Source organism: Eleutherodactylus coqui, chromosome 3 (assembly GCF_035609145.1).
Source record: "Eleutherodactylus coqui strain aEleCoq1 chromosome 3, aEleCoq1.hap1, whole genome shotgun sequence".
Lineage (NCBI taxonomy): Eukaryota > Metazoa > Chordata > Amphibia > Anura > Eleutherodactylidae > Eleutherodactylus > Eleutherodactylus coqui.
In genome coordinates this window covers 54,436,717-54,449,860 of record NC_089839.1, presented here as the reverse complement: position 1 = coordinate 54,449,860, position 13,144 = coordinate 54,436,717, and the positions used below count along the sequence as shown (strand labels likewise).

Genomic DNA, 13,144 nt, shown 5'->3' with positions numbered 1-13,144 from the left:
ATTTTAACACACTTCTCACGGACCTGCTTTGTCTTGCTTTATTTTTAGAATTTTCCCAAACTGTCACACTTGCTGCTGATTTCGCACTTTCATGGGTGCCAAAACTACAACACACGAAGAGAGAAACTAGAACCAAGTACGCTCATAGCAACATGCCGAAACCCGGGATCGAACCAGGGACCTTTAGATCTTCAGTCTAACGCTCTCCCAACTGAGCTATTTCGGCTGCAAGCGCAACTTTTTACGATATTCTAAGACCGTAAAATTTGTGGTGTTTTGACATCGACAAAGGAAAAGAGAAATCAAAATCATATTCAAAATAGGTTGCAGAAAACCAAGAATGTGTCTGGGACTGTCATTTTAACACACTTCTCACGGACCTGCTTTGTCTTGCTTTATTTTTAGAATTTTCCCAAACTGCCAGACTTGCTGCTGATTTCGCACTTTCATGGGTGCCAAAACTACAACACACGAAGAGAGAAACGAGTACCAAGTACACTCATAGCAACATGCTGAAACCCGGGATTGAACCAGGGACCTTTAGATCTTCAATCTAACGCTCTCCCAACTGAGCTATTTCGGCTGCAAGCGCAACTTTTTACGATATTCTAAGACCGTCAAATTTGTGGTGTTTTGATCTTTTCCACGGTGAAAACTCCAAACATCGACAAAGGAAAAGAGAAATCAAAATCATATTCAACATAGGTTGCAGAAAACCAAGATTGTGTCTGGGACTGTCATTTTAACACACTTCTCACGGACCTGCTTTGTCTTGCTTTATTTTTAGAATTTTCCCAAACTGTCACACTTGCTGCTGATTTCGCACATTCACGGGTGCCAAAACTACAACACACGAAGAGTGAAACGAGAACGAAGTACGCTCATAGCAACATGCCGAAACACGGGATCGAACCAGGGACCTTTAGATCTTCAGTCTAACGCTCTCCCAACTGAGCTATTTCGGCTGCAAGCACAACTTTTTACAATATTCTAAGACCGTCAAATTTGTGGTGTTTTGATCTTTTCCACGGTGAAAACTCCAAACATCGACAAAGGAAAAAAGAAATCAAAATCATATTCAAAATAAGTTGCAGAAAACCAAGAATGTGTCTGGGATTGTCATTTTAACACACTTCTCACGGACCTGCTTTGTCTTGCTTTATTTTTAGAATTTTCCCAAACTGCCACACTTGCTGCTGATTTCGCACTTTCATGGGTGCCAAAACTACAACACACGAAGAGAGAAACTAGAACCAAGTACGCTCATAGCAACATGCCGAAACCCGGGATCGAACCAGGGACCTTTAGATCTTCAGTCTAACGCTCTCCCAACTGAGCTATTTCGGCTGCAAGCGCAACTTTTTACGATATTCTAAGACCGTCAAATTTGTGGTGTTTTGATCTTTTCCACGGTGAAAACTCCAAACATCGACAAAGGAAAAGAGAAATCAAAATCATATTCAAAATAGGTTGCAGAAAACCAAGAATGTGTCTGGGACTGTCATTTTAACACACTTCTCACGGACCTGCTTTGTCTTGCTTTATTTTTAGAATTTTCCCAAACTGCCAGACTTTCTGCTGATTTCGCACTTTCATGGGTGCCAAAACTACAACACACGAAGAGAGAAACGAGAACCAAGTACGCTCATAGCAACATGCCGAAACCCGGGATCGAACCAGGGACCTTTAGATCTTCAGTCTAACGCTCTCCCAACTGAGCTATTTCGGCTGCAAGCACAACTTTTTACGATATTCTAAGACCGTCAAATTTGTGGTGTTTTGATCTTTTCCACGGTGAAAACTCCAAACATCGACAAAGGAAAAGAGATATCAAAATCATATTCAAAATAGGTTGCAGAAAACCAAGAATGTGTCTGGGACTGTCATTTTAACACACTTCTCACGGACCTGCTTTATCTTGCTATATTTTTAGAATTTTCCCAAACTGCCAGACTTGCTGCTGATTTCGCACTTTCATGGGTGCCAAAACTACAACACACGAAGAGAGAAACGAGTACCAAGTACACTCATAGCAACATGCCGAAACCCGGGATTGAACCAGGGACCTTTAGATCTTCAGTCTAACGCTCTCCCAACTGAGCTATTTCGGCTGCAAGCACGACTTTTTACGATATTCTAAGACCGTTAAATTTGTGGTGTTTTGATCTTTTCCACGGTGAAAACTCCAAACATCGACAAAGGAAAAGAGAAATCAAAATCATATTCAAAATAGGTTGCAGAAAACCAAGAATGTGTCTGGGACTGTCATTTTAACACACTTCTCACGGACCTGCTTTGTCTTGCTTTATTTTTAGAATTTTCCCAAACTGCCAGACTTGCTGCTGATTTCGCACTTTCATGGGTGCCAAAACTACAACACACGAAGAGAGAAACTAGAACCAAGTACGCTCATAGCAACATGCCGAAACCCGGGATTGAACCAGGGACCTTTAGATCTTCAGTCTAACGCTCTCCCAACTGAGCTATTTCGGCTGCAAGCGCAACTTTTTACGATATTCTAAGACCGTAAAATTTGTGGTGTTTTGACATCGACAAAGGAAAAGAGAAATCAAAATCATATTCAAAATAGGTTGCAGAAAACCAAGAATGTGTCTGGGACTGTCATTTTAACACACTTCTCACGGACCTGCTTTGTCTTGCTTTATTTTTAGAATTTTCCCAAACTGCCAGACTTGCTGCTGATTTCGCACTTTCATGGGTGCCAAAACTACAACACACGAAGAGAGAAACGAGTACCAAGTACACTCATAGCAACATGCTGAAACCCGGGATCGAACCAGGGACCTTTAGATCTTCAATCTAACGCTCTCCCAACTGAGCTATTTCGGCTGCAAGTGCAACTTTTTACGATATTCTAAGACCGTCAAATTTGTGGTGTTTTGATCTTTTCCACGGTGAAAACTCCAAACATCGACAAAGGAAAAGAGAAATCAAAATCATATTCAACATAGGTTGCAGAAAACCAAGATTGTGTCTGGGACTGTCATTTTAACACACTTCTCACAGACCTGCTTTGTCTTGCTTTATTTTTAGAATTTTCCCAAACTGTCACACTTGCTGCTGATTTCGCACATTCACGGGTGCCAAAACTACAACACACGAAGAGTGAAACGAGAACCAAGTACGCTCATAGCAACATGCCGAAACACGGGATCGAACCAGGGACCTTCAGATCTTCAGTCTAACGCTCTCCCAACTGAGCTATTTCGGCTTCAAGCACAACTTTTTACAATATTCTAAGACGGTCAAATTTGTGGTGTTTTGATCTTTTCCACGGTGAAAACTCCAAACACCGACAAAGGAAAAAAGAAATCAAAATCATATTCAAAATAAGTTGCAGAAAACCAAGAATGTGTCTGGGATTGTCATTTTAACACACTTCTCACGGACCTGCTTTGTCTTGCTTTATTTTTAGAATTTTCCCAAACTGCCAGACTTGCTGCTGATTTCGCACTTTCATGGGTGCCAAAACTACAACACACGAAGAGAGAAACGAGTACCAAGTACACTCATAGCAACATGCCGAAACCCGGGATCGAACCAGGGACCTTTAGATCTTCAGTCTAACGCTCTCCCAACTGAGCTATTTCGGCTGCAAGCACAACTTTTTACGATATTCTAAGACCGTCAAATTTGTGGTGTTTTGATCTTTTCCACGGTGAAAACTCCAAACATCGACAAAGGAAAAGAGATATCAAAATCATATTCAAAATAGGTTGCAGAAAACCAAGAATGTGTCTGGGACTGTCATTTTAACACACTTCTCACGGACCTGCTTTGTCTTGCTATATTTTTAGAATTTTCCCAAACTGCCAGACTTTCTGCTGATTTCGCACTTTCATGGGTGCCAAAACTACAACACACGAAGAGAGAAACGAGTACCAAGTACACTCATAGCAACATGCCGAAACCCGGGATCGAACCAGGGACCTTTAGATCTTCAGTCTAACGCTCTCCCAACTGAGCTATTTTGGCTGCAAGCACAACTTTTTACGATATTCTAAGACCGTCAAATTTGTGGTGTTTTGCTCTTTTCCACGGTGAAAACTCCAAACATCGACAAAGGAAAAGAGAAATCAAAATCATATTCAACATAGGTTGCAGAAAACCAAGATTGTGTCTGGGACTGTCATTTTAACACACTTCTCACAGACCTGCTTTGTCTTGCTTTATTTTTAGAATTTTCCCAAACTGTCACACTTGCTGCTGATTTCGCACATTCACGGGTGCCAAAACTACAACACACGAAGAGTGAAACGAGAACGAAGTACGCTCATAGCAACATGCCGAAACACGGGATCGAACCAGGGACCTTTAGATCTTCAGTCTAACGCTCTCCCAACTGAGCTATTTCGGCTGCAAGCACAACTTTTTACAATATTCTAAGACCGTCAAATTTGTGGTGTTTTGATCTTTTCCACGGTGAAAACTCCAAACATCGACAAAGGAAAAAAGAAATCAAAATCATATTCAAAATAAGTTGCAGAAAACCAAGAATGTGTCTGGGATTGTCATTTTAACACACTTCTCACGGACCTGCTTTGTCTTGCTTTATTTTTAGAATTTTCCCAAACTGCCAGACTTGCTGCTGATTTCGCACTTTCATGGGTGCCAAAACTACAAAACACAAAGAGAGAAACGAGTACCAAGTACACTCATAGCAACATGCTGAAACCTGGGATCGAACCAGGGACCTTTAGATCTTCAATCTAATGCTCTCCCAACTGAGCTATTTCGGCTGCAAGCGCAACTTTTTACGATATTCTAAGACCGTCAAATTTGTGGTGTTTTGATCTTTTCCACGGTGAAAACTCCAAACATCGACAAAGGAAAAGAGAAATCAAAATCATATTCAAAATAGGTTGCAGAAAACCAAGAATGTGTCTGGGACTGTCATTTTAACACACTTCTCACGGACCTGCTTTGTCTTGCTTTATTTTTAGAATTTTCCCAAACTGCCAGACTTTCTGCTGATTTCGCACTTTCATGGGTGCCAAAACTACAACACACGAAGAGAGAAACGAGAACCAAGTACGCTCATAGCAACATGCCGAAACCCGGGATCGAACCAGGGACCTTTAGATCTTCAGTCTAACGCTCTCCCAACTGAGCTATTTCGGCTGCAAGCGCAACTTTTTACGATATTCTAAGACCGTCAAATTTGTGGTGTTTTGATCTTTTCCACGGTGAAAACTCCAAACATCGACAAAGGAAAAAAGAAATCAAAATCATATTCAAAATAAGTTGCAGAAAACCAAGAATGTGTCTGGGATTGTCATTTTAACACACTTCTCACGGACCTGCTTTGTCTTGCTTTATTTTTAGAATTTTCCCAAACTGCCAGACTTGCTGCTGATTTCGCACTTTCATGGGTGCCAAAACTACAAAACACAAAGAGAGAAACGAGTACCAAGTACACTCATAGCAACATGCTGAAACCTGGGATCGAACCAGGGACCTTTAGATCTTCAATCTAACGCTCTCCCAACTGAGCTATTTCGGCTGCAAGCGCAACTTTTTACGATATTCTAAGACCGTCAAATTTGTGGTGTTTTGATCTTTTCCACGGTGAAAACTCCAAACATCGACAAAGGAAAAGAGAAATCAAAATCATATTCAAAATAGGTTGCAGAAAACCAAGAATGTGTCTGGGACTGTCATTTTAACACACTTCTCACGGACCTGCTTTGTCTTGCTTTATTTTTAGAATTTTCCCAAACTGCCAGACTTTCTGCTGATTTCGCACTTTCATGGGTGCCAAAACTACAACACACGAAGAGAGAAACGAGAACCAAGTACGCTCATAGCAACATGCCGAAACCCGGGATCGAACCAGGGACCTTTAGATCTTCAGTCTAACGCTCTCCCAACTGAGCTATTTCGGCTGCAAGCACAACTTTTTACGATATTCTAAGACCGTCAAATTTGTGGTGTTTTGATCTTTTCCACGGTGAAAACTCCAAACATCGACAAAGGAAAAGAGATATCAAAATCATATTCAAAATAGGTTGCAGAAAACCAAGAATGTGTCTGGGACTGTCATTTTAACACACTTCTCACGGACCTGCTTTATCTTGCTATATTTTTAGAATTTTCCCAAACTGCCAGACTTGCTGCTGATTTCGCACTTTCATGGGTGCCAAAACTACAACACACGAAGAGAGAAACGAGTACCAAGTACACTCATAGCAACATGCCGAAACCCGGGATTGAACCAGGGACCTTTAGATCTTCAGTCTAACGCTCTCCCAACTGAGCTATTTCGGCTGCAAGCACGACTTTTTACGATATTCTAAGACCGTTAAATTTGTGGTGTTTTGATCTTTTCCACGGTGAAAACTCCAAACATCGACAAAGGAAAAGAGAAATCAAAATCATATTCAAAATAGGTTGCAGAAAACCAAGAATGTGTCTGGGACTGTCATTTTAACACACTTCTCACGGACCTGCTTTGTCTTGCTTTATTTTTAGAATTTTCCCAAACTGCCAGACTTGCTGCTGATTTCGCACTTTCATGGGTGCCAAAACTACAACACACGAAGAGAGAAACTAGAACCAAGTACGCTCATAGCAACATGCCGAAACCCGGGATCGAACCAGGGACCTTTAGATCTTCAGTCTAACGCTCTCCCAACTGAGCTATTTCGGCTGCAAGCGCAACTTTTTACGATATTCTAAGACCGTAAAATTTGTGGTGTTTTGACATCGACAAAGGAAAAGAGAAATCAAAATCATATTCAAAATAGGTTGCAGAAAACCAAGAATGTGTCTGGGACTGTCATTTTAACACACTTCTCACGGACCTGCTTTGTCTTGCTTTATTTTTAGAATTTTCCCAAACTGCCAGACTTGCTGCTGATTTCGCACTTTCATGGGTGCCAAAACTACAACACACGAAGAGAGAAACGAGTACCAAGTACACTCATAGCAACATGCTGAAACCCGGGATTGAACCAGGGACCTTTAGATCTTCAATCTAACGCTCTCCCAACTGAGCTATTTCGGCTGCAAGCGCAACTTTTTACGATATTCTAAGACCGTCAAATTTGTGGTGTTTTGATCTTTTCCACGGTGAAAACTCCAAACATCGACAAAGGAAAAGAGAAATCAAAATCATATTCAACATAGGTTGCAGAAAACCAAGATTGTGTCTGGGACTGTCATTTTAACACACTTCTCACGGACCTGCTTTGTCTTGCTTTATTTTTAGAATTTTCCCAAACTGTCACACTTGCTGCTGATTTCGCACTTTCATGGGTGCCAAAACTACAACACACGAAGAGAGAAACTAGAACCAAGTACGCTCATAGCAACATGCCGAAACCCGGGATCGAACCAGGGACCTTTAGATCTTCAGTCTAACGCTCTCCCAACTGAGCTATTTCGGCTGCAAGCGCAACTTTTTACGATATTCTAAGACCGTAAAATTTGTGGTGTTTTGACATCGACAAAGGAAAAGAGAAATCAAAATCATATTCAAAATAGGTTGCAGAAAACCAAGAATGTGTCTGGGACTGTCATTTTAACACACTTCTCACGGACCTGCTTTGTCTTGCTTTATTTTTAGAATTTTCCCAAACTGCCAGACTTGCTGCTGATTTCGCACTTTCATGGGTGCCAAAACTACAACACACGAAGATAGAAACGAGTACCAAGTACACTCATAGCAACATGCTGAAACCCGGGATTGAACCAGGGACCTTTAGATCTTCAATCTAACGCTCTCCCAACTGAGCTATTTCGGCTGCAAGCGCAACTTTTTACGATATTCTAAGACCGTCAAATTTGTGGTGTTTTGATCTTTTCCACGGTGAAAACTCCAAACATCGACAAAGGAAAAGAGAAATCAAAATCATATTCAACATAGGTTGCAGAAAACCAAGATTGTGTCTGGGACTGTCATTTTAACACACTTCTCACGGACCTGCTTTGTCTTGCTTTATTTTTAGAATTTTCCCAAACTGTCACACTTGCTGCTGATTTCGCACATTCACGGGTGCCAAAACTACAACACACGAAGAGTGAAACGAGAACGAAGTACGCTCATAGCAACATGCCGAAACACGGGATCGAACCAGGGACCTTTAGATCTTCAGTCTAACGCTCTCCCAACTGAGCTATTTCGGCTGCAAGCACAACTTTTTACAATATTCTAAGACCGTCAAATTTGTGGTGTTTTGATCTTTTCCACGGTGAAAACTCCAAACATCGACAAAGGAAAAAAGAAATCAAAATCATATTCAAAATAAGTTGCAGAAAACCAAGAATGTGTCTGGGATTGTCATTTTAACACACTTCTCACGGACCTGCTTTGTCTTGCTTTATTTTTAGAATTTTCCCAAACTGCCAGACTTGCTGCTGATTTCGCACTTTCATGGGTGCCAAAACTACAAAACACAAAGAGAGAAACGAGTACCAAGTACACTCATAGCAACATGCTGAAACCTGGGATCGAACCAGGGACCTTTAGATCTTCAGTCTAACGCTCTCCCAACTGAGCTATTTCGGCTGCAAGCGCAACTTTTTACGATATTCTAAGACCGTCAAATTTGTGGTGTTTTGATCTTTTCCACGGTGAAAACTCCAAACATCGACAAAGGAAAAGAGAAATCAAAATCATATTCAACATAGGTTGCAGAAAACCAAGATTGTGTCTGGGACTGTCATTTTAACACACTTCTCACGGACCTGCTTTGTCTTGCTTTATTTTTAGAATTTTCCCAAACTGTCACACTTGCTGCTGATTTCGCACATTCACGGGTGCCAAAACTACAACACACGAAGAGTGAAACGAGAACAAAGTACGCTCATAGCAACATGCCGAAACACGGGATCGAACCAGGGACCTTTAGATCTTCAGTCTAACGCTCTCCCAACTGAGCTATTTCGGCTGCAAGCGCAACTTTTTACGATATTCTAAGACCGTCAAATTTGTGGTGTTTTGATCTTTTCCACGGTGAAAACTCCAAACATCGACAAAGGAAAAGAGAAATCAAAATCATATTCAACATAGGTTGCAGAAAACCAAGATTGTGTCTGGGACTGTCATTTTAACACACTTCTCACGGACCTGCTTTGTCTTGCTTTATTTTTAGAATTTTCCCAAACTGTCACACTTGCTGCTGATTTCGCACATTCACGGGTGCCAAAACTACAACACACGAAGAGTGAAACGAGAACGAAGTACGCTCATAGCAACATGCCGAAACACGGGATCGAACCAGGGACCTTTAGATCTTCAGTCTAACGCTCTCCCAACTGAGCTATTTCGGCTGCAAGCACAACTTTTTACAATATTCTAAGACCGTCAAATTTGTGGTGTTTTGATCTTTTCCACGGTGAAAACTCCAAACATCGACAAAGGAAAAGAGAAATCAAAATCATATTCAAAATAGGTTGCAGAAAACCAAGAATGTGTCTGGGACTGTCATTTTAACACACTTCTCACGGACCTGCTTTGTCTTGCTTTATTTTTAGAATTTTCCCAAACTGCCAGACTTTCTGCTGATTTCGCACTTTCATGGGTGCCAAAACTACAACACACGAAGAGAGAAACGAGAACCAAGTACGCTCATAGCAACATGCCGAAACCCGGGATTGAACCAGGGACCTTTAGATCTTCAATCTAACGCTCTCCCAACTGAGCTATTTCGGCTGCAAGCGCAACTTTTTACGATATTCTAAGACCGTAAAATTTGTGGTGTTTTGACATCGACAAAGGAAAAGAGAAATCAAAATCATATTCAAAATAGGTTGCAGAAAACCAAGAATGTGTCTGGGACTGTCATTTTAACACACTTCTCACGGACCTGCTTTGTCTTGCTTTATTTTTAGAATTTTCCCAAACTGCCAGACTTGCTGCTGATTTCGCACTTTCATGGGTGCCAAAACTACAACACACGAAGAGAGAAACGAGTACCAAGTACACTCATAGCAACATGCTGAAACCCGGGATCGAACCAGGGACCTTTAGATCTTCAATCTAACGCTCTCCCAACTGAGCTATTTCGGCTGCAAGCGCAACTTTTTACGATATTCTAAGACCGTAAAATTTGTGGTGTTTTGACATCGACAAAGGAAAAGAGAAATCAAAATCATATTCAAAATAGGTTGCAGAAAACCAAGAATGTGTCTGGGACTGTCATTTTAACACACTTCTCACGGACCTGCTTTGTCTTGCTTTATTTTTAGAATTTTCCCAAACTGCCAGACTTTCTGCTGATTTCGCACTTTCATGGGTGCCAAAACTACAACACACGAAGAGAGAAACGAGAACCAAGTACGCTCATAGCAACATGCCGAAACCCGGGATCGAACCAGGGACCTTTAGATCTTCAGTCTAACGCTCTCCCAACTGAGCTATTTCGGCTGCAAGCGCAACTTTTTACGATATTCTAAGACCGTCAAATTTGTGGTGTTTTGATCTTTTCCACGGTGAAAACTCCAAACATCGACAAAGGAAAAGAGAAATCAAAATCATATTCAACATAGGTTGCAGAAAACCAAGATTGTGTCTGGGACTGTCATTTTAACACACTTCTCACGGACCTGCTTTGTCTTGCTTTATTTTTAGAATTTTCCCAAACTGCCACACTTGCTGCTGATTTCGCACTTTCATGGGTGCCAAAACTACAACACACGAAGAGAGAAACTAGAACCAAGTACGCTCATAGCAACATGCCGAAACCCGGGATCGAACCAGGGACCTTTAGATCTTCAGTCTAACGCTCTCCCAACTGAGCTATTTCGGCTGCAAGCGCAACTTTTTACGATATTCTAAGACCGTAAAATTTGTGGTGTTTTGACATCGACAAAGGAAAAGAGAAATCAAAATCATATTCAAAATAGGTTGCAGAAAACCAAGAATGTGTCTGGGACTGTCATTTTAACACACTTCTCACGGACCTGCTTTGTCTTGCTTTATTTTTAGAATTTTCCCAAACTGCCAGACTTGCTGCTGATTTCGCACTTTCATGGGTGCCAAAACTACAACACACGAAGAGAGAAACGAGTACCAAGTACACTCATAGCAACATGCTGAAACCCGGGATTGAACCAGGGACCTTTAGATCTTCAATCTAACGCTCTCCCAACTGAGCTATTTCGGCTGCAAGCGCAACTTTTTACGATATTCTAAGACCGTCAAATTTGTGGTGTTTTGATCTTTTCCACGGTGAAAACTCAAAACATCGACAAAGGAAAAGAGAAATCAAAATCATATTCAACATAGGTTGCAGAAAACCAAGATTGTGTCTGGGACTGTCATTTTAACACACTTCTCACAGACCTGCTTTGTCTTGCTTTATTTTTAGAATTTTCCCAAACTGTCACACTTGCTGCTGATTTCGCACATTCACGGGTGCCAAAACTACAACACACGAAGAGTGAAACGAGAACCAAGTACGCTCATAGCAACATGCCGAAACACGGGATCGAACCAGGGACCTTTAGATCTTCAGTCTAACGCTCTCCCAACTGAGCTATTTCGGCTGCAAGCACAACTTTTTACGATATTCTAAGACCGTCAAATTTGTGGTGTTTTGATCTTTTCCACGGTGAAAACTCCAAACATCGACAAAGGAAAAGAGATATCAAAATCATATTCAAAATAGGTTGCAGAAAACCAAGAATGTGTCTGGGACTGTCATTTTAACACACTTCTCACGGACCTGCTTTGTCTTGCTATATTTTTAGAATTTTCCCAAACTGCCAGACTTTCTGCTGATTTCGCACTTTCATGGGTGCCAAAACTACAACACACGAAGAGAGAAACGAGTACCAAGTACACTCATAGCAACATGCCGAAACCCGGGATCGAACCAGGGACCTTTAGATCTTCAGTCTAACGCTCTCCCAACTGAGCTATTTCGGCTGCAAGCACAACTTTTTACGATATTCTAAGACCGTCAAATTTGTGGTGTTTTGATCTTTTCCACGGTGAAAACTCCAAACATCGACAAAGGAAAAGAGAAATGAAAATCATATTCAAAATAGGTTGCAGAAAACCAAGAATGTGTCTGGGACTGTCATTTTAACACACTTCTCACAGACCTGCTTTGTCTTGCTTTATTTTTAGAATTTTCCCAAACTGTCACACTTGCTGCTGATTTCGCACTTTCATGGGTGCCAAAACTACAACAAACGAAGAGAGAAAAGAAAATCAAGTACGCACATAGCAACCTGCCAAAACCCGGGATCGAACCAGGGACCTTTAGATCTTCAGTCTAACGCTCTCCCAACTGAGCTATTTCGGATGCAAGCACAACTTTTTACGATATTCTAAGACCGTCAAATTTGTGGTGTTTTGATCTTTTCCACGGTGAAAACTCCAAACCGACAAAGGAAAAGAGAAATCAAAATCATATTCAACATTGGTTGCAGAAAACCAAGAATGTGTCTGGGACTGTCATTTTAACACACTTCTCACGGACCTGCTTTGTCTTGCTTTATTTTTAGAATTTTCCCAAACTGCCAGACTTTCTGCTGATTTCGCACTTTCATGGGTGCCAAAACTACAACACATGAAGAGAGAAACGAGAACCAAATACGCTCATAGCAACATGCCGAAACCCAGGATCGAACCAGGGACCTTTAGATCTTCAGTCTAACGCTCTCCCAACTGAGCTATTTCGGCTGCAAGCACAACTTTTTACGATATTCTAAGACCGTCAAATTTGTGGTGTTTTGATCTTTTCCACGGTGAAAACTCCAAACATCGACAAAGGAAAAGAGAAATCAAAATCATATTCAAAATAGGTTGCAGAAAACCAAGAATGTGTCTGGGACTGTCATTTTAACACACTTCTCACGGACCTGCTTTGTCTTGCTTTATTTTTAGAATTTTCCCAAACTGCCAGACTTGCTGCTGATTTCGCACTTTCACGGGTGCCAAAACTACAACAAACGAAGAGAGAAAAGAGAATCAAGTACGCACATAGCAACCTGCCAAAACCCGGGATCGAACCAGGGACCTTTAGATCTTCAGTCTAACGCTCTCCCAACTGAGCTATTTCGGCTGCATACGCAATGTTTTACGATATTCTAAGACCGTCAAATTTGTGGTGTTTTGATCTTTTCCACGGTGAAAACTCCAAACATCGACAAAGGAAAAGAGAAATCAAAA

General features: G+C 41.2%; 14 non-coding genes across 14 annotated transcripts; all 14 read right to left on the bottom strand.

Moving 5' to 3' along the window:
* Positions 1 to 153: 153 nt before the first annotated feature.
* TRNAF-GAA (transfer RNA phenylalanine (anticodon GAA)) lies at positions 154 to 226 on the bottom strand. The gene has a single exon. It is a non-coding gene; the product is annotated as a tRNA-Phe (tRNA).
* A 1,048-nt stretch (positions 227 to 1,274) lies between these two features.
* TRNAF-GAA (transfer RNA phenylalanine (anticodon GAA)) lies at positions 1,275 to 1,347 on the bottom strand. Its single transcript has one exon. It is a non-coding gene; the product is annotated as a tRNA-Phe (tRNA).
* A 309-nt stretch (positions 1,348 to 1,656) lies between these two features.
* On the bottom strand, positions 1,657 to 1,729 carry TRNAF-GAA (transfer RNA phenylalanine (anticodon GAA)). The gene has a single exon. It is a non-coding gene; the product is annotated as a tRNA-Phe (tRNA).
* A 309-nt stretch (positions 1,730 to 2,038) lies between these two features.
* TRNAF-GAA (transfer RNA phenylalanine (anticodon GAA)) lies at positions 2,039 to 2,111 on the bottom strand. The gene has a single exon. It is a non-coding gene; the product is annotated as a tRNA-Phe (tRNA).
* Positions 2,112 to 2,420: 309 nt separating this feature from the next.
* TRNAF-GAA (transfer RNA phenylalanine (anticodon GAA)) lies at positions 2,421 to 2,493 on the bottom strand. Its single transcript has one exon. It is a non-coding gene; the product is annotated as a tRNA-Phe (tRNA).
* Positions 2,494 to 3,541: 1,048 nt separating this feature from the next.
* On the bottom strand, positions 3,542 to 3,614 carry TRNAF-GAA (transfer RNA phenylalanine (anticodon GAA)). Its single transcript has one exon. It is a non-coding gene; the product is annotated as a tRNA-Phe (tRNA).
* Positions 3,615 to 5,069: 1,455 nt separating this feature from the next.
* Positions 5,070 to 5,142, bottom strand: TRNAF-GAA (transfer RNA phenylalanine (anticodon GAA)). The gene has a single exon. It is a non-coding gene; the product is annotated as a tRNA-Phe (tRNA).
* Positions 5,143 to 5,833: 691 nt separating this feature from the next.
* Positions 5,834 to 5,906, bottom strand: TRNAF-GAA (transfer RNA phenylalanine (anticodon GAA)). Its single transcript has one exon. It is a non-coding gene; the product is annotated as a tRNA-Phe (tRNA).
* Positions 5,907 to 6,215: 309 nt separating this feature from the next.
* On the bottom strand, positions 6,216 to 6,288 carry TRNAF-GAA (transfer RNA phenylalanine (anticodon GAA)). Its single transcript has one exon. It is a non-coding gene; the product is annotated as a tRNA-Phe (tRNA).
* A 309-nt stretch (positions 6,289 to 6,597) lies between these two features.
* On the bottom strand, positions 6,598 to 6,670 carry TRNAF-GAA (transfer RNA phenylalanine (anticodon GAA)). The gene has a single exon. It is a non-coding gene; the product is annotated as a tRNA-Phe (tRNA).
* Positions 6,671 to 7,336: 666 nt separating this feature from the next.
* On the bottom strand, positions 7,337 to 7,409 carry TRNAF-GAA (transfer RNA phenylalanine (anticodon GAA)). The gene has a single exon. It is a non-coding gene; the product is annotated as a tRNA-Phe (tRNA).
* Positions 7,410 to 10,317: 2,908 nt separating this feature from the next.
* Positions 10,318 to 10,390, bottom strand: TRNAF-GAA (transfer RNA phenylalanine (anticodon GAA)). Its single transcript has one exon. It is a non-coding gene; the product is annotated as a tRNA-Phe (tRNA).
* A 309-nt stretch (positions 10,391 to 10,699) lies between these two features.
* Positions 10,700 to 10,772, bottom strand: TRNAF-GAA (transfer RNA phenylalanine (anticodon GAA)). The gene has a single exon. It is a non-coding gene; the product is annotated as a tRNA-Phe (tRNA).
* Positions 10,773 to 11,820: 1,048 nt separating this feature from the next.
* Positions 11,821 to 11,893, bottom strand: TRNAF-GAA (transfer RNA phenylalanine (anticodon GAA)). Its single transcript has one exon. It is a non-coding gene; the product is annotated as a tRNA-Phe (tRNA).
* Positions 11,894 to 13,144: the final 1,251 nt, after the last annotated feature.